This window comes from Odocoileus virginianus, chromosome 24 (genome assembly GCF_023699985.2).
Source record: "Odocoileus virginianus isolate 20LAN1187 ecotype Illinois chromosome 24, Ovbor_1.2, whole genome shotgun sequence".
Classification (NCBI taxonomy): domain Eukaryota; kingdom Metazoa; phylum Chordata; class Mammalia; order Artiodactyla; family Cervidae; genus Odocoileus; species Odocoileus virginianus.
Genome location: NC_069697.1, coordinates 48,262,176 through 48,286,517, shown reverse-complemented (window position 1 = coordinate 48,286,517; position 24,342 = coordinate 48,262,176).

Genomic DNA, 24,342 nt, shown 5'->3' with positions numbered 1-24,342 from the left:
TGCCAGCAGTATGTAAAATATTTGCTTCACCTCCATAAAAATTAAACTTGTTTTGATGAAGTGTTTTTGCCCAGGTCTGTCACTGTAAACAAGTTCTTATGAAGAAATGTTACTATTTTTATGAAATTTGTTTTTGAACGTGTTTTCAGGGCTATTTTCTGGGGGAAAAAAAAAGTGTTTACTCTCCCACCCCAAAATCAATGTAAACGTGCTGTGTGTGTTTGAGAGAAAGTCTGTTGAGGCACACACATCACCATTGCCTAATGAACTCCCAAGCCTCGAGTAATAATTTCAGCATGAAAGCCAGTTTGCCCTACATCTCTGAGCACTGATCTCCCCACGTATCTCTGGAAACACTGATCCACTTTATGGACCCCACAGTCTGCTCTGAGGCAACTGGAACTTTCTCGGGCAGACAGGAAGATATCGTGCTATCAAAGGTCAGAGACATATCGACTTATCAGCCAGGGGCGCCTGAGATGGAGAAAGGGTCACTGACCCCAACTCAGCACTGTACACGACACCCCTCCTCAGAGCCAGGACACGGCTTCCTACTGATCCTGTCGATGGCTCATTAGAACAACCAAATGCATCTGGGTCACCATTGATTTTTCTTGGCTTTGCTTGGACAACACAGATCTTAGGTTTTGCTATAGACTGAATGTCTATGTCACCCCAAAATTCATACGCTGAAGCCTAACGTCCAGCACGCTGGAATCTGGTGAGGACTGCGGCAGTGGTGATGAGATCGGCACCCTTATGAAAGAGACCACAGACAGCGCCCTCACCCCTTCAGCCAAGGGAGGATATGGGGGAGACAGAGTCCTCTGTGGAGCAGGAAGTAAGCCCTCACAGGACACTAACTCAGTCAGGGCCTTGCTTTGGGGATGCCCAGCCTCCAGAACTGTAAGGAATAAATGTATTTTATTTATAAGCCACCCAGACTGTGGTATTTTGTTAGAGCAGACCAAACAAACAAAGTCACGCTTCTACACTGACCTAGAGATAATATCAGAGTAAGACGCTGTGCCACTGATGGAACGACCAATGCTTCTGACAGAATCAGCAAAGCGCCTGGAGTCCCACAGCTGGCTGATACTACTAGCTCAGCCCTGAACAGCGGTGCTGCTGGATTCCTAAGACTCCTGCTGCTGGCTGAGTAGTCCTGTCCTGTCAGAACTGTTATTACAACAGGAGAAAAATAGGAAAATAATTTTCCCTCCACAATTTCAATTTCTTGCCACTGACTCCCATTGGCAGAACATAAATGGGAGTCTAGGAAATGGACTATACAGACTTCTAGTCCCTGCGGCACAGAGTTGAACCCAGCATGACAGAAATAGAACTGCGGGGAAGTAGACAAATGAGGGGAAAAAAATAGAGTAAATATAAGTACAGCATCTATGTATGGTATGCCGTATGATTTAACAATATCTGTGGCAAGTTCTCATTCCCAGAAACTCTAACCCTTTCACTGAATTACTGAGTTTTCTGAAGACATTAGAAAATTGGAATAATGATAATAATAAAAAATAGGCCAAGATTCTGACAAGAAACCCAATTTAGTCAACATTTATTTATTTGCCACATATTTATCAAGCACTAGCTAAATGCCAGGAACTGTGCTGTATGTTGCTATGAGAGACACAGTGATGAACAAAATAGACTACTTGTCTTCTGAGAGTCAGAAAGTGAGATCAAATAACCTCACAAATAGCTATAATCTAGAGCAGTATCAGAGAAATCTGTGTAAGTGGTGCAGTGTTCTGTGAGCAGAATAGGTGCCTTTTTGATGAGTGGATATGAGCAGGAAAATGTACAGTTTGAGCAAAGAGCAGCATGGGAAAAGTTCGAGGCTTATGTGACAAACAGCCACTACATCTGTTTATTTTGCTCCAAATAGTCTCTCATCAGTTAGCTGCCATTCCTTTTAGAAATGTTAAGTTTATTTCCCGCCCCCCCGCCCCCCTCCCCCCACAACCCCCTCCCCCCCCCCACCGCCGCAGGAGCACTAACACACGTCTATAATTAGTGTATTATAATTAGGAGATAACCCCCATTGTCTCCCCATTATCACTATTTCCCCTTGAGGATAAAGCTATTATAACCAAAACTGAAGATATTTTAATGTTTTCCTAATTATAAAAATAACATATTTCTTAATATATAATTTATCTAATTATTTTTAATGTTTCCAATCAAAACAGGCTCATTTTAGACAATGTGGGAACAATGTTGTGGGATATCTTGATTTTCACTAACTTATCACAAATTCATACAATTATAATAAATACGTGGTAAAAACACTTTTATTTAATAATTAAGAGCGTCTCTGGTGAATTCCGTAAGGTCCCAAAAGTGCAGACACTGCACATAAAGAAAAGCATACTTAAGGTTTACGTTATATATTCCAAATCAATTTATACTCTTACCAATGATGATGGTCCCTTTGTGTCAAATTTGATTTTCATTACTTTATTGAAAGCATTTACATAAATATTTATAAGCAATATTTCATCTTAAGTTTATCAGGATTTAGTATACTTATATAATCATAAAGCAATATTGAAGACTTTTGTATTACTTTTGGCCTGGAACAGCTTATATGGCAAGAAATGAAGGTGTGAAAGAAATGAAGAGATCAGTAAAACTGTCCAGAACTGGAGATGTTTTGGAGGAATAATTTTCTTATTTGTATTTGATTTTTATTTTGATACTTTTCTATTTTTCCATCTGGTTTTATTGAGGTATGATTGACAAATAAAAAATTGTATATATTCAGGTTGCTCAATCTAATGTCTTTCTATATGTATACATCATGAAATAATTACCACAATCAATTACACACCTATCACTTCACACAGTTACACTTCCTTTTTTTAACAAACACTTGGAATCTAGTCTCTTAGCAAATTTCAAGTATAAAAACATTACTATTAACTATAGTCATTATGTTGTGCATTAGGTCTCCAGAACTTTGTCATCTTACTACTGAACGATTACACTCTTAAACTAGTATCTCCCCACCCTTCAGCCCCTGGTCATCCCATTTTACTCTGTTATTATAAGTCTGACTTTCTTGTGTATGTGTGGTTTCACATATAAGTTAAATTACGCAGTATTTGTCTTTCTGTGTCTAGCTTGTTTCACCCAACCTGTTACAGGTTCCTCTTATTGTCACAAATGGCAATTTGAGAAGGACTTCCTTCTCAATGGTTGAATAGTTTTCCATTGTATTTTCATATATATCACATTTCTTTTGTCCACTCACCTGTCCATTAGTTAGGCTACTGTGATTAATGCTGCAATGAACATTGAGTGCAGATATCTCTTTGAGATACCTATTTTACTCCCTTCAGATATATATCCACAAATGAGATAGCTGGATCAAATAGCAGTTTTATTTTTAATTTTTAAAATAATTTCCATATTTTTTCCCATAATGGCTGTACCAACTTACATTCCCACCAATGGTATACTTGGGTTCCCTTTTCTCTTCATCCTTATAAACCCTGACTATCTTTAGACTGCTTGATGAGAGCCATTCTAATATGTGTGAGGCAGTATCTTATTGTGGTTTGGATTTGTATTTCCTTAATGATTAGTCACTGCAGATGGTGATTGCAGCCATGAAATTAAAAGATGCTTACTCCTTGTAAGGAAAGTTATGACCAATGTACAGAGCATATTAAAAAGCAGAAACATTACTTTGTCAACAAAGGTCTGTCCAGTCAAGGCTATGGTTTTTCTAGTGGTCATGTATGGATGTAAGAGTTGGACCATAAAGAAAGCTGAGCACCGAAGAATTGATGCTTTTGAACTGTGGTGTTGGAGAAGACTCTTGAGAGTCTCTTCAACTGCAAGGAGATCCAACCAGTCCGTCCTAAAGGAGATCAGTCTTGGGTGTTCATTGGAAGGACTGATGTTGAAGCTGAAACTCCAAAACTTTGGCCACCTGATGTGAAGAGCTGACTCATTTGAAAAGACCCTGATGCTGCAAAAGATTGAGGGCAGGAGGAGAAGGGGACGACAGAGGATGAGATGGTTGGATGGCATCACCGATACAATGGACATGGGTCTGGGTGGACTCCAGGAGCTGGTGATGAACAGGGAGGCCTGGCGTGCTGTGGTTCATGGGGTCACAAAGAGTCAGACACGACTGAAGGACTGAACTGAACTGAATGGTTAGTGACGTTAAGCATTTTTTCCTGTGCCTGTTGGCCATTTTAATTGGGTCATTTGTACTTTTTTTTCTGAGTTGTACACATTTCTTGGATATTGACCTCTTATCAGATTTACAAACATCTGTGTGATTTGCAAATACTTTTTCCCACTCCAAAGTTTGCCTTCTCATTTTGTTGACTGCCTCATTTGCTGTGCAGAAACTTTTAGTTTTATGTATTCCCACTTACTGATTTGCTTTGAAGTCCCACTTTATTTTTATTTTAAGATGAAATAAGTTAAAGCTATTCATCTATATTTTTCACTGGATACTGTTTTAGCAAGCACTGCAAGTTTTGAGATGCATTGGTGACATAGATGCTCTTCCCTACGCAATCTATGATTATTGCCTTAATTTTCTTCTCAACTCCTAAATCTTTGTGTTTATAGTTGCTTTGTTTTAATTGGTAGATGGTGAGATTAAGTCATCTTTCAATTAGCCTGAGTAATAAGGATACTATGTGGATTAAAATTGGTTTCAAGTTCTTTGTTATTTTATACATGAATAAAAAGGATTTATCTTCCTTTTTTTTAAAAAAAATTTTGGCACAATTTTAAAAGTCACTTTACAATTATAATTATTATACAATCCTGGCTGTGTTTCCCATGTTGTGCAATTCATCCTTCAGCCTATCTAATACTCAGTAGTTTGCCCCTTCCACTCTCCCACCCCGAGATGGCCCCTTCCCCACAACCTGGTAACCATTAGTTTGTTCCCTTTTTGTTATATTAACTAGTTTGTCATATTTTTTTAGATTCCATATATAAGTGATATATAGTATTTCTCTTTCTCTGACTTATTTCACTTGGAATAATGTCCTATAAGTTCATCCATGTAGCTACAAATGGCAAGATTCCATTCTTTCTTAGGACTATTATCCCACTGTATGTACATACCACATCTTCTCTACCCATTCATCTGTTGATGGACACAAATTGCTGCCATATCCAGGCAACTGTAAATAATACTGCTATGAATATTGGGGTACATGGGTTTTTTTTAAATGACTTTTTTGACTTTTGAGAGGTTAAAAGGATGCTGGATGACTTACAAGGCTAGTTTAGGAAAAGCCTTTTTGCTTCTGCCTTAATCTCTTAGAACATTGGTTCTCCAAATGCATTTGGAGATGTCCTCACTTCAAATTGAGAAACCGAGCTGCAAGAAGCCCAGCCATCTAATGAAGTCATGTACCACTGCTCTAACTGAGAGTCCAGGTGAGTCCGGGAGCATAAACTGCGCAACACATCAATGAGTAATTCTGAACACCTATCCGAGGCTTGCTATACTCTGCTGACACTTAATCACAATTGCATGAAAGACCTCCAAATGGTGACCACACAGACAAGACCTTTTAATCCATTTTAATCCGCAAATTTGCAACACAAAAAGAGTTAACTGGAGCAGCTTTTAGTTTCCCCAGGAAAAAAAAAAAAACATGCATGGTAAGTATAATCTTGGCTTTTGCTTCAGAACACCTGCATTTATTTATCTTTATATATGTATGTATGTATGCATATATTTTCTTTTTCATTATGATTAAAAATAATAATGACAATTAGACTTGGCATAGAAGTACAGTTGACAATATTTTTCCTCAAGATTCTATAGCCATTCCTTCTTTCTCTGAAGGCATTTAATGCCATTGAATATGTTAATCTCAACCTAATTTTTGTACTTTAACATGTGAGCTTTTTTACAACTTTTCAAAAGTCTAAACTCCTATAAGATTAATCTTTATTCATGAGATTTTTAAATGTCACTTCATTAAGTGTTCCTTTTAATTATTTTTCCTGCTGTATTTTGGTTCATTTCAATCTTTAACTGGATTTTCATTCTAATACAATTCTATTTTTTTCTTCTGTCCTTATTGTTATGTTACTTTAGAAACATGAATTTTTCCTTCTAATTTACAATTTAAATAACTAACTTAGCTCAGTACTATTTTTCCTTTTGCTCTTTCCTTTCACATTGAGAGACTATTGCAAGGTATCTTACACATTACTGATTAAATATCCTGCAGTGTTTAGTTTGCCTTGTATTGTTACTAATAATGATTTAAATTTTCATATTCATTACCTATTTATTCTATTTTTTGCATGCCCCGTGTCTGAAAAACACCCGTTTTATCAAAAGAGGTCAATGAAAAATTATAATTCCTGAGATATAACTAATATACAGGTTTGCATTTTTTTAAGGCTCATATAGTTTGCATTCACACCTGCGTCATATCAACATAAGTAAATTAACATTTTTTATTCATTTTACCATTTACTATTGAGATCACTGCATTCTATAAGTATTAGCAGTGGAGACTCCATGCTGCAAATGCTATGGCCACTTTAGAAAGCAGCTCTGATACAGGATGTTTTCCATTCCAGCACAGCGTACTTTATCATCTCAGGGTTTCCATTAGGTAAGAATGAATTAAGGCACATCTCTTAAACTCTTTCTCTGCAGAAACCAACCATTATTCCTCAGATATGTATTGGAAATTTGGATAGAAAAATCTCTCTTTGTCTGTTATCTGTTTGTGTTCACTCATGTAGAAGACACGTTGTTCAGTCACTAAGTCATGTCTGACTCTTTGCGACCCCATGGATTCCAGCATACCAGGCTTCCCTGTCCTTCGCTATCTCCCAGTCTGCTCAAGCTCACGTTCACTTAGTCCTTGATGCCATCCAACCATCTCTGTCACCCTCTTCTGCTTTTGCCTTCAATCCTTCCCAGCATCAGTATCCCGTTCTAAATCTATAATAAGTATTATAAGAGCACTGTAAGTTTTTTAAATGTTGACACAGTTTTTCTGCAGAAAATAAAGCCCCTATCCCTTTATGATTTGACCCATTTGGTTTCATTGTAGTTGTTTCTTTGACCATAATACTTTTGGCATGTTTTTGCCATGTGCTTAATAGTTTCTTGAAAAAAAATCAAATAACAGAAGCTAGCTCTATTTTTTTTTTTTTTGTTATGCTCTAGGAGGAGAGCAAAATGCAAGATGGGAAAGAACTGTGGCTTTATTGCATATAGAAATAGAAATCATGCCTCTATGATTAATTTCCAAACTCTCAGAAGCTGCATATAAGCACATTAAAATATGCCCAGCTGTGTTATCAGATCTCTAATTACCTTAGATTTTATATTTCCAAGGACAGTTTCTATTTTCAATATTTTGCCCACATTATCCTCTTCAATGCACACATATATGAATGATCAAATCCCCAAATGTTTTATCCCACACGCACACACACACACACAATGGACACTGCAATACTTCCACATAAAGTCTCAAGGAATTACTCCAAAATAGGTGAATCAAGATTTCAAAGCTACACAGATTTTGTTTATATTGTTACCTTTTGGATCTGGGAAATTGAGAGTAAAAAACAGGAAGATGTAGTCATATGCCTGGAGTATAATTTTTCAGTTAGTTACATTGTAAACTACTGGAATATTAAGAAATAGTGATAGCTATTCGTGGAAGCCTGTAGACCTCAGGCCAAATTCCCTAGAAAGGCTCTCTTTATCACAAAGTTGATTTAATTCTGTTCTAGACAAATCCTTTTTAAATATTAGCCCTCGATGTCTTCAATCTGAGCCTACAATGAGCTCAGAAGTGACTGCAGGTCTTCTTGTGTGGTCCTGACATGGATAGCTTTCTCTAACTATACACCTTTGGCACTCATCTGTACTATCATTCTCCAGAAGGTGACCTGATCTGGAGAGACACTATATAATCCACCTCAGTAGAACACTGGCCAAGCGGTGTCAGGGGACATTAAAATTAGAGTCAAATAAAACTCCTCTGCCTAGCTGATTTAGCTATAATTGCTAATCATGAGGGATGTACTTTTAAAATTAGCCTTTAATTCTCTAAGTTGAGAGTGAAAGACAGAACCCATGTGATCTCCCCACAACCTCCTTAACCAACAGAATCTGTTAAAAATCACATGAAAGCCAACCACCACAACAACAAAAAGCAACAAATAACAACAGACAACAACGCATTTTGCTTATTCTATAAAGAATATCACGGATACCTCGCAAATCTCAATCTGTCAGTGCTTCCCCACATTTACAAAGCATGAAGCATCCTGATAGGAACAGAATACAGATTTTCTAGGGGCATGTCAAAAGTTAAAGCAGCTGAAAAACATTCTCTAACAACTGACTTCACTTATCAAGCAGCAAGACCTGAGAAAGGTCTCTGGCACCTGAAATCATTTAATGTTTTTACGGCAGTGATAAAAATCACTTCGGAGTTGCTGCAGCAACAGCTTTGAAAGCAATAGAGTTCCCTGGCGGAGAAGATCCATCAAAAATAAATCAAACCTCGTTTCACTGGTGCCAAAGGAAGTGTGTGTGATGGAAAGTTATTAAGACCAAAACACCAAAGCCACGTGCAGGCTTTGGGCCCTACACAGGGCCCCAGTCAGTCACTAGCCCTCACCACTTCTTGGTGTTGTCAGGAGAGTAATAGGCTGTAGATTACAGAAGGTAAGTGCTTTAACTTTAAGGCTTTAGGAGGTTTCCTAGCATGGTATTTTGATGCCACACTGAACATATTCTCTCTCTCTCTCACACACACACAGAGGATGTTATTGCAAATAGTTTCATAGTACTTATAAGATTTGCCCCAACCATCATATCATTTTTCCATTATCTGGGGGTAGTGCTTTAGTTGCTAAGTTGTGTCTGACTCTCAAGACCCCATGGACGATAGCCCACCAGGCTTCTCTGCCCATGGGATTTCCCAGGCAAGAGTACTGGAGTGGGTTGCCATTTCCTTCTCCAGGGGATCTTCCCAACCCAGGGATCGAACCCACGTCTCCTGCACTGGCAGGCAGGTTCGTTACCAACTGAATTACCAGGGAAACCAATGTTTATCAAATACCTATTAATTTCTGGCCCCTTTAACGTGAGTGACCTCATTTAATATTCACAAATCATAGGCATAACCTTTCAGGAAAAGTATACTTAAACTGTAGACCAAATACCAACGTTCACAGAAATTAAATGTTTTACAAAGTTTACAAAACTAACAAATGATGGAGCTTCATTACTATTCAGAGTCTTCAATTTTATCTGCTGTATTATTACTTCCATTTAATTCCAGTTGCCTATCTCTAAAGCAATATTTTAAAAACTGGTTATATATATTTAAAAAGAATGTAAAACCTGTTGCTTATATTTAAAATTACCTTTGAATAGATTTATTTCTATTAAAATATATAAGTACATATGTGTTTCTGAAAAGTGAGTGTTGGCATGTGCATTTTTAAAAATGTAAAATTAGGCATAATGCATGCCATAGCTTTCAAATAGCATAAAAACAAAGTAAATAAGAATATATGCAAAGGAAAACACAAGATGAAAATGGAGCTGAAGTGAATGTGACTAAGACGTTACTTAGTTCTAATAGTCATTGCTCACAATGTGAATATGCTGTTGACTGCTAGTAGCATGGATTGTTTGGAGTTTGCCTACCTTAACCATGTTGGACTATGTGATGCCTCTGTTCTCCATCTTTCATCTCTCGGAACCACATGGAACTTCTGTTTCAACATCATGCTCTTCTGGGCCACCTGGCCTTTAGTGAATCTGTGCATCTGCCTCTTCCTTTCATGTTAGCCTTGATGAATGTAGTAGTTCTGCTTGGTTCCAATATAATTCTATGTGCAACGATATGATACTCATTGACAGCATAGCCATCCAGGTGATAAAAAAGTGTATTTTTTTGTGATTATAATGAAAATTAAAGCACAAAACTGGAAAAGAAATCTGAGGTAAATCAGAGGATTGCCTATGCCCCTAGACTCCCATTTGAGAAAGTCCTACCATAAAGGAATGAGGAATTTAGCACAAGTAAAATCTTTTCATAACTGATGCTTACTGATTTTATTCAAATAATTTCTTTATTTCACAACTGAATGAGAAGCATAAGTAATCTACTTGATGATCTAGGCTTATGACTGTGATCTTGTTCAAAAGTCTTATTACAAGACACTAGGTTATTCACCATCCACCCCCAACCTAGCTTTTCACATCAACTTCCACGAATCCTCCAATTTAGACTGCCTTCTAGCCAGCAATTTTCAGTGCTGGCTTCACATTCACATCACCCAGACACCTCTAAAAAATAATCACACTCAGGTCCCGTTAAATTGGTCACTAGTGGGAATAGGCATACATTTCTTTTAAATGACCCCTGGAAAATTCTAACGTACAGCCAGAATTGAGAATAACTGTTCTATTTAATCAGAGAAACTCTACTTTTATTTATTTAAAAAAAATCTCTTTTGTACAATTTGATTTTTACCCCTGGCATATATTGCTTGATGAAAATTGTTAAAAAAATATATTTATTATTATACCTTTGGATAAAAAATGTACAGCCATTTTCATTAGTTAAAATTTGAAAAATACGAAAAATTAAAAAGAAAGCCATTAACACATTGCTGTTGTTCAGTCGCTAAGTTGTGTCCGACTCTGCGACTCCATGGATTGCAGTACAAGAGGCTTCCCTGTCCTTCACTATCTCTCAGACAAGGAGATGACACATTGATGTATGTTTAACACTAGCACAGATGTAAGATTAACACACAGATGTATTTTTTGGGTTGAATTATGTCCCCTCAGAAATCATACGTTGAAATTCTAACTAGTACTTCAGAACATAATCTTATTTGCAGATAGGGTCTTTACAGATGTAATTAAGTTAAAGTGAGGCCCTTAGAGTAGGCCCTAATACAGTTTGACTTATGTCCTTATTAAAAGGGGAAATTTGGACACAGAGACAGGCACAGAAGGAAGATAATGTGGACAGATACAGGAAGAAGGCAGACACCTTTAAGGCAAGGAGACAGGCCTGGAACAGAGCCCTCAGAAGGAACCAACTCTGCGGACACCTTGATCTCAGGCTTCTGGCCTCCAGAAATAAGAGACCATGCATTTCTGTTGTTTAAGCCATTCAGTCGTGGTACTTTATAATTGCCACCCAAGAAAACTAACACAATATATTTCCTTTCACTCACTCCATAAATATTTATTGAACATATATGATGTGTCAGGTAGACACTGTTGTTGTTCAGTCACTAAATCATGCCCAACTGTTTGTGACCCCATGGACTGCAGCACACCAGGCTTCCCTGTCCTTCACTGTCTCCCACAGCTTACTCCAACTCATGTCCATCTGGTCAGTGATACCATCCAGCCATCTCATCCTCTGTTGCCCCCTTCTCCTGCCCTCAATCTTTCCCAGCATCAGGGTCTTTTCCAATGAGTTGGCTTTTCACATCAAGGGGCCAAAGTTGGAGCTTCAGCATCAGTCCTTCCAATGAGTATTTTGGGTTGATTTTCTTTAGGAATGACTGGTTTGATCTCCCTGCAGTCCAAGGGACTCTCAAGAGTCTCCGCCAACACCCCAGTTCAAAAGCATCCATTCTTTGGCGCTCAGTCTTCTTTATGTCCAACTCTCACATCAGTACCTGACTACTGGAAAAACCACAGGTTTGACTGTATGGACCTCTGTAAGATCACATTAAAAGAATCAAAATTTTACTGGTCAGGAGGAAGTATTTTGGGTTCAGTATGAAATACAATTAGACTAATTACCCATATACATGAGGTTTTTCAGATAAATCAATAAAATATTTGCCGCCAGGCCTGTCAGCAGGGACAGTGTATTAGTTACCTAATGTTGCATAACAAATCATCTCAAAATGTATCAGATTAAATAAAGAATCACTTATCTCAGAAAGTTTCTCAGAGTCAGGAATCTGGGAGTGGCTTAGCTCAACTGATTCTAGTTCAGGGTCTTGCATGAAATTGCCATACAGCTGCCGGATGGGATGGCAGTCATATGAATGCTCCACTGGGACCAAAATGCAGCTTTTCCAGCTCACTCACATTGCTGTTGGTAGGCTTTCCTGTCTGATTACCTACTGGCTACAGACATTAGGTCCTTGTCTTGTTGACCTCACCTCAGGCAGCCTGAATAACCTGTGAAAGGTCATAACCTCTGGCTTCCTTCAGAAGTGTAAGACAGACAGAATGTACATCCAAGACAGAAGGCAGTGTATATTATGACCTAATCTTGGAAGTGACATACCAATTTTTCTGCCATATTCTACTGATCACTCAGATCAATCCAGGTATAATGTGAGGTGGGAACACACGTGTAAACACCATGAGGTGGGACTCTGTGGCCATGTTGGAGGCTGGTTACCACAGACATTATCTACACTATTGGCAGGTCAATTATTTACTGAGCAGGAATATCCTGTATGTTCAAGGATGTTTAGCATCCTACCCACCCCATCTCTGGGCACCACCCCCGACATGGAATGAAAGGACAAGCATTGTGGAAACAAGAAATTCCTCCTGGCATTTCCGAAATCCTTCCATTGAGAAACAGTGTCTGAAACAGGGGCCTCTCTTATTTTCAGGAGCTGCTTTTTAAAAAGGAGTCTCTCTGAACCTATTAGAAATGCAAGAGAGGTTAATGTGAATTAGTCAGCAGATCCTTATTTAGAGGCAAGCCAGCCAGCTTGAGCTTTCCATGTCAAGGTACATCAGAGCGTTCGTAAAGGAAATTCTTTGTGACAGCAGGAATGTCTAATTATGTGCATAGCTCACTGAATTTTTAATGGAATACCCTATACATGAAGGACTGAAAGATATACTCCTATTTAACAATGTTTGTGTCTACCTTCCCACTGTTCTTCATCAGACAGCATTAGTGTCCACCTACTGTAACAAAGCTGTAATTACTAAATCAATAAGTCCTTAGCCTGTTCAAATTCTATTACAAATGCCTTTACCACTATAGTGTCTACAGACTTCAAATTATTCTTCATTTTGTAGACAAATAAAAGATCAGAGATTAAATTTGTTTTCCTGTCAGAATGGTGAAATGAAAAATCAATTATTTCACATTTATTGTGCAAGTATATTCTTAATCTTTATCATAGGTTTGCTTGTCAAAACGTCAAAGAGCATGATCACTCTTTTTTATTCATTCCTTTATTTATTCATTTATTCAGAACTGAATGGATTTATTGAGAACATTATTTTAAAAAACATATGTTGATGTCAACTAGGTTGTAGGGGTGAATCTGATATGGGTTCTACCTTCAGAATGTCTACACTCTTATAAAGAATGTCCATACTTTGTAGTCATTACAGGGGAATTCATGATTTATTTTTACTAAAAGATTCGCTCAGGTAGAATTTAAATAACAATTGTGCCCAGATACGATAGAACCCTGAAAGTCCAAACAGACATACAACTGGACATTTCCTTGGAGTTTTAAATATTCTAGTATGCTAAATGAAGAAATTAGCAATTTGCTAATATTGGATGAACAAGGCCTATGAGACCAAATTAGATGTCTTGCTTTCAGCAGATGTTCTCTATGGCATCAAGTTGGTTTAAAATTATGCTATTTAAAAACAGATCTTTGCATGAGACGGCAGTTCAGTGGCATGCTAGGACCAGTAGATACTGGGTCATAAGAGCTAGTTGCTAAATTTTTAAGAATTCTGTAAGTTGGTTAACCATGCTTTCATAGCCTGAAACCAACAGTGGTGGGAGTATTTATATCATGGAAATTGATGAATGGTACAAATCAGCAGTCTTCAAAATTCTCCATTAAGAGATGGTCATTAAACAGATGCCAAAACATCCCTGCAGCAATGCATCTAGTCTTAAGTGTGTGAGCAAATAAGACAGAACCATTCTAGTATCACACTCAGTATCAGCTCACTTTCTTGAGTTGCATGACCAAGTCATAATTCTGGCCAGCCAAAAGGATAATAGTCTTCAGTCCAGGAGAACTAAGCATTCCAACATTATCCAGATTATATAGTGGAGGCATACTACACTCTAAACATTCAATCTGGGCTTTTAAGAAAGAGAATTCTCAATTAAAAATTCTCCTCCTTGAGTCTCATACTCCACTTCATATCCATGAAGATTAAAAAAAAAAAAGACAAATTTCAAAGATAAATATTTGTGCAGATCAAATTCTCCCATGTCTCTTTTAGCTAAATAGTAAGGGTTATTATTGGGCTTTCCAGGTGGCACTAGTGGTAAAGACTGCTTGCCAATGCAGGAGACATAAGAGATGTGGTTTTGATCCCTGGGTAGGGAAGATGCCCTGGAGGAGGGCATGAAGCCCAGCGGGCTACAGTCCATAGGGTCGCAGAGAGTCAACACAACTGAAGCAATTTAGCATGCACACGCCCAAGGGGTGTTATTATTGCTGTATTTGGGGCTCAAAATATTAGAGAACAAGATGCTATTGTCATAAAGCACATAGTTTTATGACTATTTTATTAAAACAAGTTACTGGGCCCCTGAGCGAACTTATGTCTTATGTCAGGCAGTTATAAAATGTAAGTTTATGAATCTGCACTTACTCAAAACTACCTCATGCATTTATTTCTCTGAGAATCAATACCATTATTTTCCTCATATACTTTGAAAATAAAGCAAGAAAAATAAAGCATTTGCTAAAAACTATGTTACTATGATTTTTTAAAAATTTATTATTAATACACAGGGGTCAGAAAATTTCAGTTAATGGTTCCCAGAGTGAAAATATCCCTGGTAAGCTACATATAGTATATATAAAAATACATATAAGTTACAGTACATATGCAGTGCCAAAAAGCTCCATCTGTGCACAGTGATGAGTTACAGTTGCTGGGGGGATTATAAATTCCTAATTTACTTACTTTTATGTCTTTCAGAATCTTACTATACTGAAGACTTTTGCATCTTACACTTAATTTTTTTTTAATATTGGATATTTTATACATCATACAGAATACCTCTGTAAGCTTTTAAAGAAAATTTGTTGTTGTTGTTTAGTAACTCAGTCGTGTCTGACTCTGTCTCTTTGTGACTCCATGGACTGTAGTATGTCAGGCTTGCTTGGCCATCACCAACTCCTGGAGCTTGTTCAAACTCACATCCATCGAGTTGATGATGCCGTCCAACCATCTCATCCTCTTGTCCCCTTCTCCTCCCACATTCAATCTTTCCCAGCATTAGGGTCTTTTGCAATGAGTCAGTTCTCTGCATCAGGGGGCCAAAGTATTGCAGCTTCAGCTTTAGCATCAGTCTTTCCAATGAATATTCAGGACTGATTTTCTTTAGGATGGACTGGTTGGATCTCCTTGCAGTCCAAGGGACCCTCAAAGAGTCTTCTCCACCACAGTTTAAAAGCATCAATTCTTTGGTGCTCAGCTTTCTATATGGTCCAACTCTCACATCCATACATGACTATTGGAAAAACCATAGCTTTGACTAGACAATGCTATGTTGGCAAAGTGATATCTCTGCTTTTTAATATGCTAAGTTTTTACAGCTTTTCTTCCAAGGAGCAAGTGTGTTTTAAATTCATGACTGCAGTCACCATCTGCAGTGATTTTGGAGCCCAAGAAAATAAAATATGTCACTGTTTCCATTGTTTTCCCATCTGTTTGCCAAGTGATGGAACTGGATGCTAGGATCTTTGTTTTTTGATTATGAACCCCTAAGTTCTGACTCGAGAGAAGTGGATGATCAGAGATGAGACATACAGTAGGAAAACCAAGATATTGGACATCTACCCATTTCTTACCCCAAAGATTTCAGAACTTTATTTCACCTGAAATAAAGTACACATAATGTGGATTTGCACCCAGAACCTAATTAACCATCCTACCTCTTTCATCCCAGCTAGTAACAGAGTCCTTCAATGTATAACTGTCATTTCAATTGTATACAACTGTACTACAATTGTATATTGTACAATATTGTTTACATACACTATTGTTTCCTCTAAGTATTGTTATGTTCCATCAAAACCATCACACTGAACACACTGCACACTGAGATGTTTCTCTATGTGACTGTCACCGCTCCCACACACACTGCTGTTTAGGTCCTTCTAAATAAAGGATCTTGACAATGTATGTTTGCATATTTAGCATCTAATAGTCCCTGATATTAAGTTCTTATTGACTACTTTTAAATTGTCAGTGTTTATTCCAGAAGAACATGCCATTTCTTTCTATACAGAAATGTCTAATGACCACCCTTATGGCAGAAAGTGAAGCACAACTAAATAGCCTCTTGATGAAAGTGAAAGAGGAGAGTGAAAAAGTTGGCTTAAAGCTTAACATTCAGAAACTAAGATCATGGCATCTGGTCCCATCACTTCATGGGAAATAGATGGGGAAACAGTGTCAGACTTTATATTTTTGAGCCTCAAAATCACTGCAGATGGTGATTGCAGCCATGACATTAAAAGATGCTTACTTCTTGGAAGGAAAGTTATAACCAACCTAGACAGCATATTAAAAAGCAGAGACATTACTTTGCCAACAAAGGTCCATCTAGTCAAGGATATGGTTTTTCAGTGGTCATGTATGGATGTGAAAGTTGGACTGTGAAGAAAGCTGAACACTGAAGAATTGATGCTTTTGAACTGTGGTGTTGGAGAAGACTCTTGAGAGTCCCTTGGACTGCAAGGAGATCCAACCAGTCCATCCTAAAGGAGATCAGTCCTGGGTGTTCATTGGAAGGACTGATGTTGAAGCTGAAACTCCAATACTTTGGCCACCTCATGCGAAGAGTTGACTCATCGGAGAAGACCCTAATGCTGGGAAGGATTGGGGGCAGGAGGAGAAGGGAATGACAGAGGATGAGATGGCTGGATGGCATCACCAACTCAATGGACATGGGTTTGGGTAAACTCTGGGAGTTGGTGATGGACAGGGAGGCCTGGTGTGCTGTGATTCATGGGGTCGCAAAGAGTCGGACACGACTGAGCGACTGAACTGAACTGAATGAGTTTGTATGGAAAAAGATACCTGCAGAAAAATTCACATATGTATTATATTAATATTGAATGCAATGAATTGAGAGAGTAGCACTAAAACATATAAATTATCATATGTAAAATAAATAGCTAGTGCTATATAACACAGGGAGCTCAGCTCAATGTTCTGTGGCAACCTAGAGGGGTGGGATGACGGACAGCAGGAGCAAGATTCAAGAAGGAGGGGACATATATATATTTAAGACTGGTTCACATTGTACAGCAGAAATCAATATGGTAAAGCAATCATCCTCCAATTAAAAATAAATGAACAAAAATTAAAAAAATAAAATAGTATATACGGTACATTTTCCTTCAACAGTGCATGTTTCCAACTGGTTAAGTGCCAAAGCTATCTACAGATTTGAAAAACAGAAAAACAAAATAATTACGATGTGGGTTTTGCTGAATTTAATGAGGTAGTAAACAAGAAAATGAGTTTCAAACATCTTTAGTGATTCCTCATCTTATTAGCTTCTATTGTGAGATAATTACACACACACACACAAAATCCATGTTAATAAATTTTACTGAACAATGAATAAAATCACAGGAGCCATCAGAGTTTACATAATGCTCCTAGTTTGCAATTTATCTCATTATGTTTCAATATAATTGTATTACTATTTACTGTACTTCACTAAACTAAAAATCTTTTGGTGGTCTCTGTGACCTTTCTTTTCAGTATGTTGATCAGCACAAATCTCACTTTTTATATTTGGTCTGTAGACAAAATAATGTTTTAGTTTGCGCTGTGACTTTATATCTAGATTTTAACAGATTTTGGTGAGTTTAGAAAGACTACATGGAGAAGATTGAGAATAGAAATCTTTCAGGGCCACTGATGATTGTTTTTTTTCTGGTCAAGGCTAAATTGGCCAACACTTGTGTCTCTTTGTGTGGGCCAAAACCATCTAAAACTGTTTCTCAAAACTCCTTGGACAATTGTAGGTTTTAGAAGTCTATTTTCAAAAGTAAATATATATATATATATATATAAAATAATGTATTATTTAAAACAATGTCAGTAATATTTATTTTTAATAAAACTGTTAACTTACTCAAATTACTTGAAAACATATCACAGTCAAGAAAATATAATCGAAACTAGGAAAATACCTAGGACCCAATTTTGTTACATCATAGTCACATGTGTGTTGAGTATATAATAATTAAGACAATAATTTCAAATATAGCAGACATTTCTAGGTAAGTTCCTAGTGGAGAGAGGCCTACCCTCAGTTCTTGCTTCAAAGCAACAATACCTTTATGTAATTTAAAAATTCCAGAATATTTTGTAGGAATTTTCTAAAACACATACATACATACACCCACACAGTATACATATGTGTGCATATGTATATGCACAGATGTATATATGCACACACACTTAAGGAAGGAAATGAGTGATATGCATTCTTAAATTTTATGTATTTTTAAAGCTCTCTATATTTTTTGGCAAAACTTAAGAAAAAAACTTTAAATTTTCTGTGTCAATGTGTGGGATCAGACATACGGACAACCCAAAGCCTATTTTAATTTTTTCCAGTAGTTTATTTATATAATTCCATATTCTATATTAATTGGATTTTTCCATTTTGTGCATGAACATTGTCTGGGAGCCAGGAAACAACTGGGAAACATGTGAAATATGATATGTATTGAAATGGCACCACTTTTAACATTATACATGGATAACCCAAAATCAGTAGCATTTATTTACTTTCTAGTATGTGCAAGGTTTATTCTCCAACAAAACACAACCAAGATTTTCCAGTGTTTGTAGGAAGCACCATTTCTTTCTTTATTCTCTGCACATACTGTGAGTTATCTTTCTAAGGGAAGACTGCATATCTATCCACATTGTTTTCCCAATTTCATGAGGCAAGAGCAACTACAATCTTGTCATTGGTCTACAAGCATACTGCTTGTTATCAAACTGTTTGCTAAGAGTTTATAGGTAAGCCAGCTGCCAGACACCTGCAGAACTTGGGAGTCAATGGGTAGTTAGAATCAGACACATTACTTCCTGTTATGGACATATAACCACTGGTCTAGTGGGAAGCTAAGTTTTAAATGAAATTTATCCCGCTGGGGAAGCAGATTCCTAGTCCCAAGTATCTTGGCAATGTGCTAAATCAGAGTGAGATGTGAAGGTCACGTCCAATCTACTGTTTTCACTACAACAAATTTCCTTATGCTTAGCACTTATCAAATGAATAATTCATCTGGGTAATTCTGTCCATACATGAGATAGAAAAGAAAGAGTGATTATTGAAGAGCGATTATTTGCACCACATTTTTGGGAGTTCCGAAATATAATCTATAGATAATCAACAGATTTTTTTTTAACCCTTCTTAGGGGAAGATTTGTAAGTGGTGTCTCTGTTGTAAAAGGGTAGTAGACCTATTAAGCCTGCTAAAGCTGTCTACCTTCATGGAGGAAGGGTAAAACTGCTCCTGATTTGACCTCAACTTATACTTATGAACCCATAAATTGTACCCCAGTGATTAAAAATTACAAGGGATATTAAAGAGCAGCCCCCAGAAAATACCATATGACTAGCTGGACTGAATAATGTACCACATTTTTTTTTTTAAATCAGGTAGATATACAATATCACAATGTCTGAGAAAGAATTAAGTTTTGATCAAATGATACTTCCTTGGCTGGAGTAGTTACAAGAGGCTTGCTGTTGGCTTGTTTCTTGCCACACAGCTGAGTGAGACCTAATGTAAATCATTAATAATGGGAAGGTTAAGCAAGTTCTCTTATTTTACAATAAAGTATTACAGAGGCTAATCTGGAAAAGGAAGCCATGTCTAACACATGTTAAACTAGTGACTTAATTCAAAATGCAATATTCCTAAGGAGACTACAGCCTGCTTTGCTAGGAAAACCTCTCTTTTCAATACAGGGTATTAGAGAGAGAAATAGACCAGACTTCTAGGGACTTTTAAGGGTAGTCATAGGTACAGAAAGCTAATACTTTAAAATAAAAACACAGCCCTGAGAGAATACCATAAAACATTTCCAGGATGTGATAAATATTGATAGATAATTGGGAAAGAAAGAGAGCAATAATTTGGGAAATGTTTTTAGGAGACAGACGAAGAAGGAAAATAAAGCATCTTGAAAATAGTAAGCAAAGGTTATGTTCTCCTATGGTGGGGTACATACTTTCCATTGCAGAACACGGCACCGCTGTGGTTACCAGCATCTCCAGCCACTGAGCAGCTATATTTCCCAAGCAAATTCAGTATGTAATTGATACAACAAATCCTGACAACTGGGCACCAAGTGGTTTACTTATTCACTGTCACAGATATTCAGAGAATTTTCATGGTCACTTCATAAAAGGGATTTCACTGTAAAACTGCATAACATAGTAAGAAATTTTGTTAGTATTTTCAATCCTCTGTGAGTAGGAGGCTGCAGAGTTTGAAAAAGAATAGACCACAAGATCACCCTCATTTTGGACACCAGTTTCAAGTTCAAGGATCTCCCAAAACCTCAGGGTCAATAATTTGCTAGAAGAACTCACAGAACTCACTGAGAGCTATTCTACTTGTAGTTACAGTTTATTGAAGAAAACTGATTAAACTGAAGAAACCGATTAAAATCAGCCACAAGAAGGGATGTATGAGACAGAGTCTAGGAAAGTTTCATTGTGGAGTTTCCTGTTTCCCTCTCACCATCAAGCCATAAGCAGCACTATATCCTCAGCATTGGTTTGTAACAACGTGCATGGAGGATGGGCAAGCAGGGAAGTTCTCCTGAGCCTTGTTATCTGGAGTCCTTACTGGGGCTTGATCATGTAAACCCGGCTGGCTGGCTGACTTCAGTCTCTAATGCCTCTGTAATCAGAGCTGATAACCACGTGAGCTAATACATTCTTTTTTTTTTTCCATTTATTTTCATTAGTTGGAGGCTAATCACCTTACAACATTGCAGTGGTTTTTGTCATACATTGAAATGAATGAGCCATGGATTTACATGTATTCCCCATCCCGGTCCCCCCTCCCACCTCCCTCTCCACCCGATCCCTCTGGGTCTTCCCAGTGCACCAGGCCCGAGCACTTGTCTCATGCATCCAACCTGGGCTGGTGATCTGTTTCACCCTAGATAATATACATGTTTCGATGCTGTTCTCTTGAAACATCCCACCCTCGCCTTCTCCCACAGAGTCCACAAGTCTGTTCTATACATCTGAGCCTCTTTTTCTGTTTTGCATATAGGGTTATCGTTACCATCTTTCTAAATTCCATATATATGTGTTAGTATACTGTAATGGTCTTTATCTTTCTGGCTTACTTCGCTCTGTATAATGGGCTCCAGTTTCATCCATCTCATTAGAACTGATTCAAATGAATTCTTTTTAATGGCTGAGTAATATTCCATGGTGTATATGTACCACAGCTTCCTTATCCATTCGTCTGCTGATGGGCATCTAGGTTGCTTCCATGTCCTGGCTATTATAAACAGTGCTGCGATGAACATTGGGGTGCACGTGTCTCTTTCAGATCTGGTTTCCTTGGTGTGTATGCCCAGGAGTGGGATTCCTGGGTCATATGGCAGTTCTATTTCCAGTTTTTTAAAAAATCTCCACACTGTTTTCCATAGTGGCTGTACTAATTTGCATTCCCACCAACAGTGTAAGAGGGTTCCCTTTTCTCCACACCCTCTCCAGCATTTATTGCTTGTAGACTTTTGGATAGCAGCCATCCTGACTGGCGTGTAATGGTACCTCATTGTGGTTTTGATTTGCATTTCTCTGATAATGAGTGATGTTGAGCATCTTTTCATGTGTATTTTTGCCATCTGTATGTCTTCCTTGGAGAAATGTCTGTTTAGTTCTTTGGCCCATTTTTTGATTAGGTCATTTATTTTTCTGGAGTTGAGCTGGAGGAGTTGCTTGTATATTTTTGATATTAATCCTTTGTTGCTTCATTTGCTATTATTTTCTCCCAATCTGAGGGCTGTCTTTTCACCTTGTTTATGGTTTCCTTTGTTTTGCAAAAGCTTTTAAGTTTCATTAGGGAGAAGGAAGAAATGAAGAACCCCAGGGTTAGTAGAAGGAAAGAAATCTTAAAAATTAGGGCAGAAATAAATGCAAAAGAAACTAGAGACTGTAGCAAAAATCAACAAAGCTAAAAGCTGGTTTTTTGAAAAAATAAACAAAATTGACAAACCATTAGCAAGACTCACTAAGAAACAAAGGGAGAAGAACCAAATTAACAAAATTAGAAACGAAAATGGAGAGATCACAACAGACAACACTGAAATACAAAGGATCATAAGAGACTACTCCCAGCAGCTCTATGCCAATAAAATGGACAGCTTGGAAGATATGGACAAGTTCTTAGAGAAGTATAACTTTCCAAAACTGAACCAGGAAGAAATAGAAGATCTTAACAAACCCATCACAAGTAAGGAAATCAAAACTGTAATCAGAAATCTTCCAGCAAACAAAAGCCCAGGACCAGATGGCTTCACACCTGAATTCTACCAAAAATTTAGAGAAGAGCTAACACCTATCTTACTCAAACTCTTCCAGAAAATTGCAGAAGAAGGTAAACTTCCAAACTCATTCTATGAGGCCACCATCACCCTAATTCCAAAACCAGACAAAGATGCCACAAAAAAAGAAAACTACAGGCCAATATCACTGATGAACATAGATGCAAAAATCCTTAACAAAATTCTAGCAAACAGGATCCAACAACATATTAAAAAAATCATACACCATGACCAAGTGGGCTTTATCCCAGGAATGCATGGATTCTTTAATATCCGCAAATCAATCAATGTAATACACCACATTAACAAATTGAAAGATAAAAACCATATGATCATCTCAATAGATGCAGAAAAAGCCTTTGACAAAATTCAACATCCATTTATGATTAAAACTCTCCAGAAAGCAGGAATAGAAGGAACATACCTCAACACAATAAAAGCTAGATATGACAAACCCACAGCAAGCATCACCCTCAATGGTGAAAAATTGAAAGCATTTCCCCTGAAATCAGGAACAAGACAAGGGTGCCCACTCTCACCACTACTATTCAACATAGTTTTGGAAGTGTTGGCCACAGCAATCAGGGCAGAAAAAGAAGTAAAAGGAATCCAGATAGGAAAAGAAGAAGTGAAACTCTCTGTTTGCAGATGACATGATCCTCTACATAGAAAACCCTAAAGACTCTACCAAAAAATTACTAGAGCTAATCAACAAATACAGTCAAGTTGCAGGATATAAAATTAACACACAGAAATCTCTTGCATTCCTATACACTAACAATGAGAAAACAGAAAGAGAAATTAAGGAAACAATACCATTCACCATTGCAACAAAAAGAATAAAATACTTAGGAGTATATCTACCTAAAGAAACAAAAGACCTATACATAGAAAACTATAAAACACTGATGAAAGAAATCAAAGAGGACACAAACAGATGGAGAAATATACCGTGTTCATGGATTGGAAAAATCAATATTGTCAAAATGGCTATACTACCCAAAGCAATCTATAGATTCAATGCAATCCCTATCAAACTACCAACAGTATTTTTCACAGAACTAGAACAAATAATTTCACAATTTGTATGGAAATACAAAAAACCTCGAATAGCCAAAGTAATCTTGAGAAAGAAGAATGGAACTGGAGGAATCAACCTGCCTGATTTCAGACTATACTACAAAGCCACAGTCATCAAGACAGTATGGTACTGGCACAAAGATAGAAATATAGATCAATGGAACAGAATAGAAAGCCCAGAGATAAATCCATGAACCTATGGTCACCTTATCTTCAACAAAGGAGGCAAGGATATACAATGGAAAAAAAACAACTTCTTTAACAAGTGGTGCTGGAAAAACTGGTCAACCACCTGTAAGAGAATGAAACTAGAACACTTTCTAACACCATACACAAAAATAAACTCAAAATGGATTAAAGATCTAAATGTAAGATCAGAAACTATAAAACTCCTAGAGGAGAACATAGGCAAAACACTCTCTGACAAAAATCACAGCAGGATCCTCTATGACCCACATCCCAGAATTTTAGAAACAAAAGCAAAAATAAACAAATGGGACCTAATGAACTAATACATTCACTCCACCTATTTCACATTGTTACATCCAGTAGAATCAAGGCTCCCAGATAGACAAAGACTTTTCTCAGGGGTTAGAGATTACCTCATAGGAACCAAACAAAAAGACTGGACCCCTCTGTTTGGATAAAGC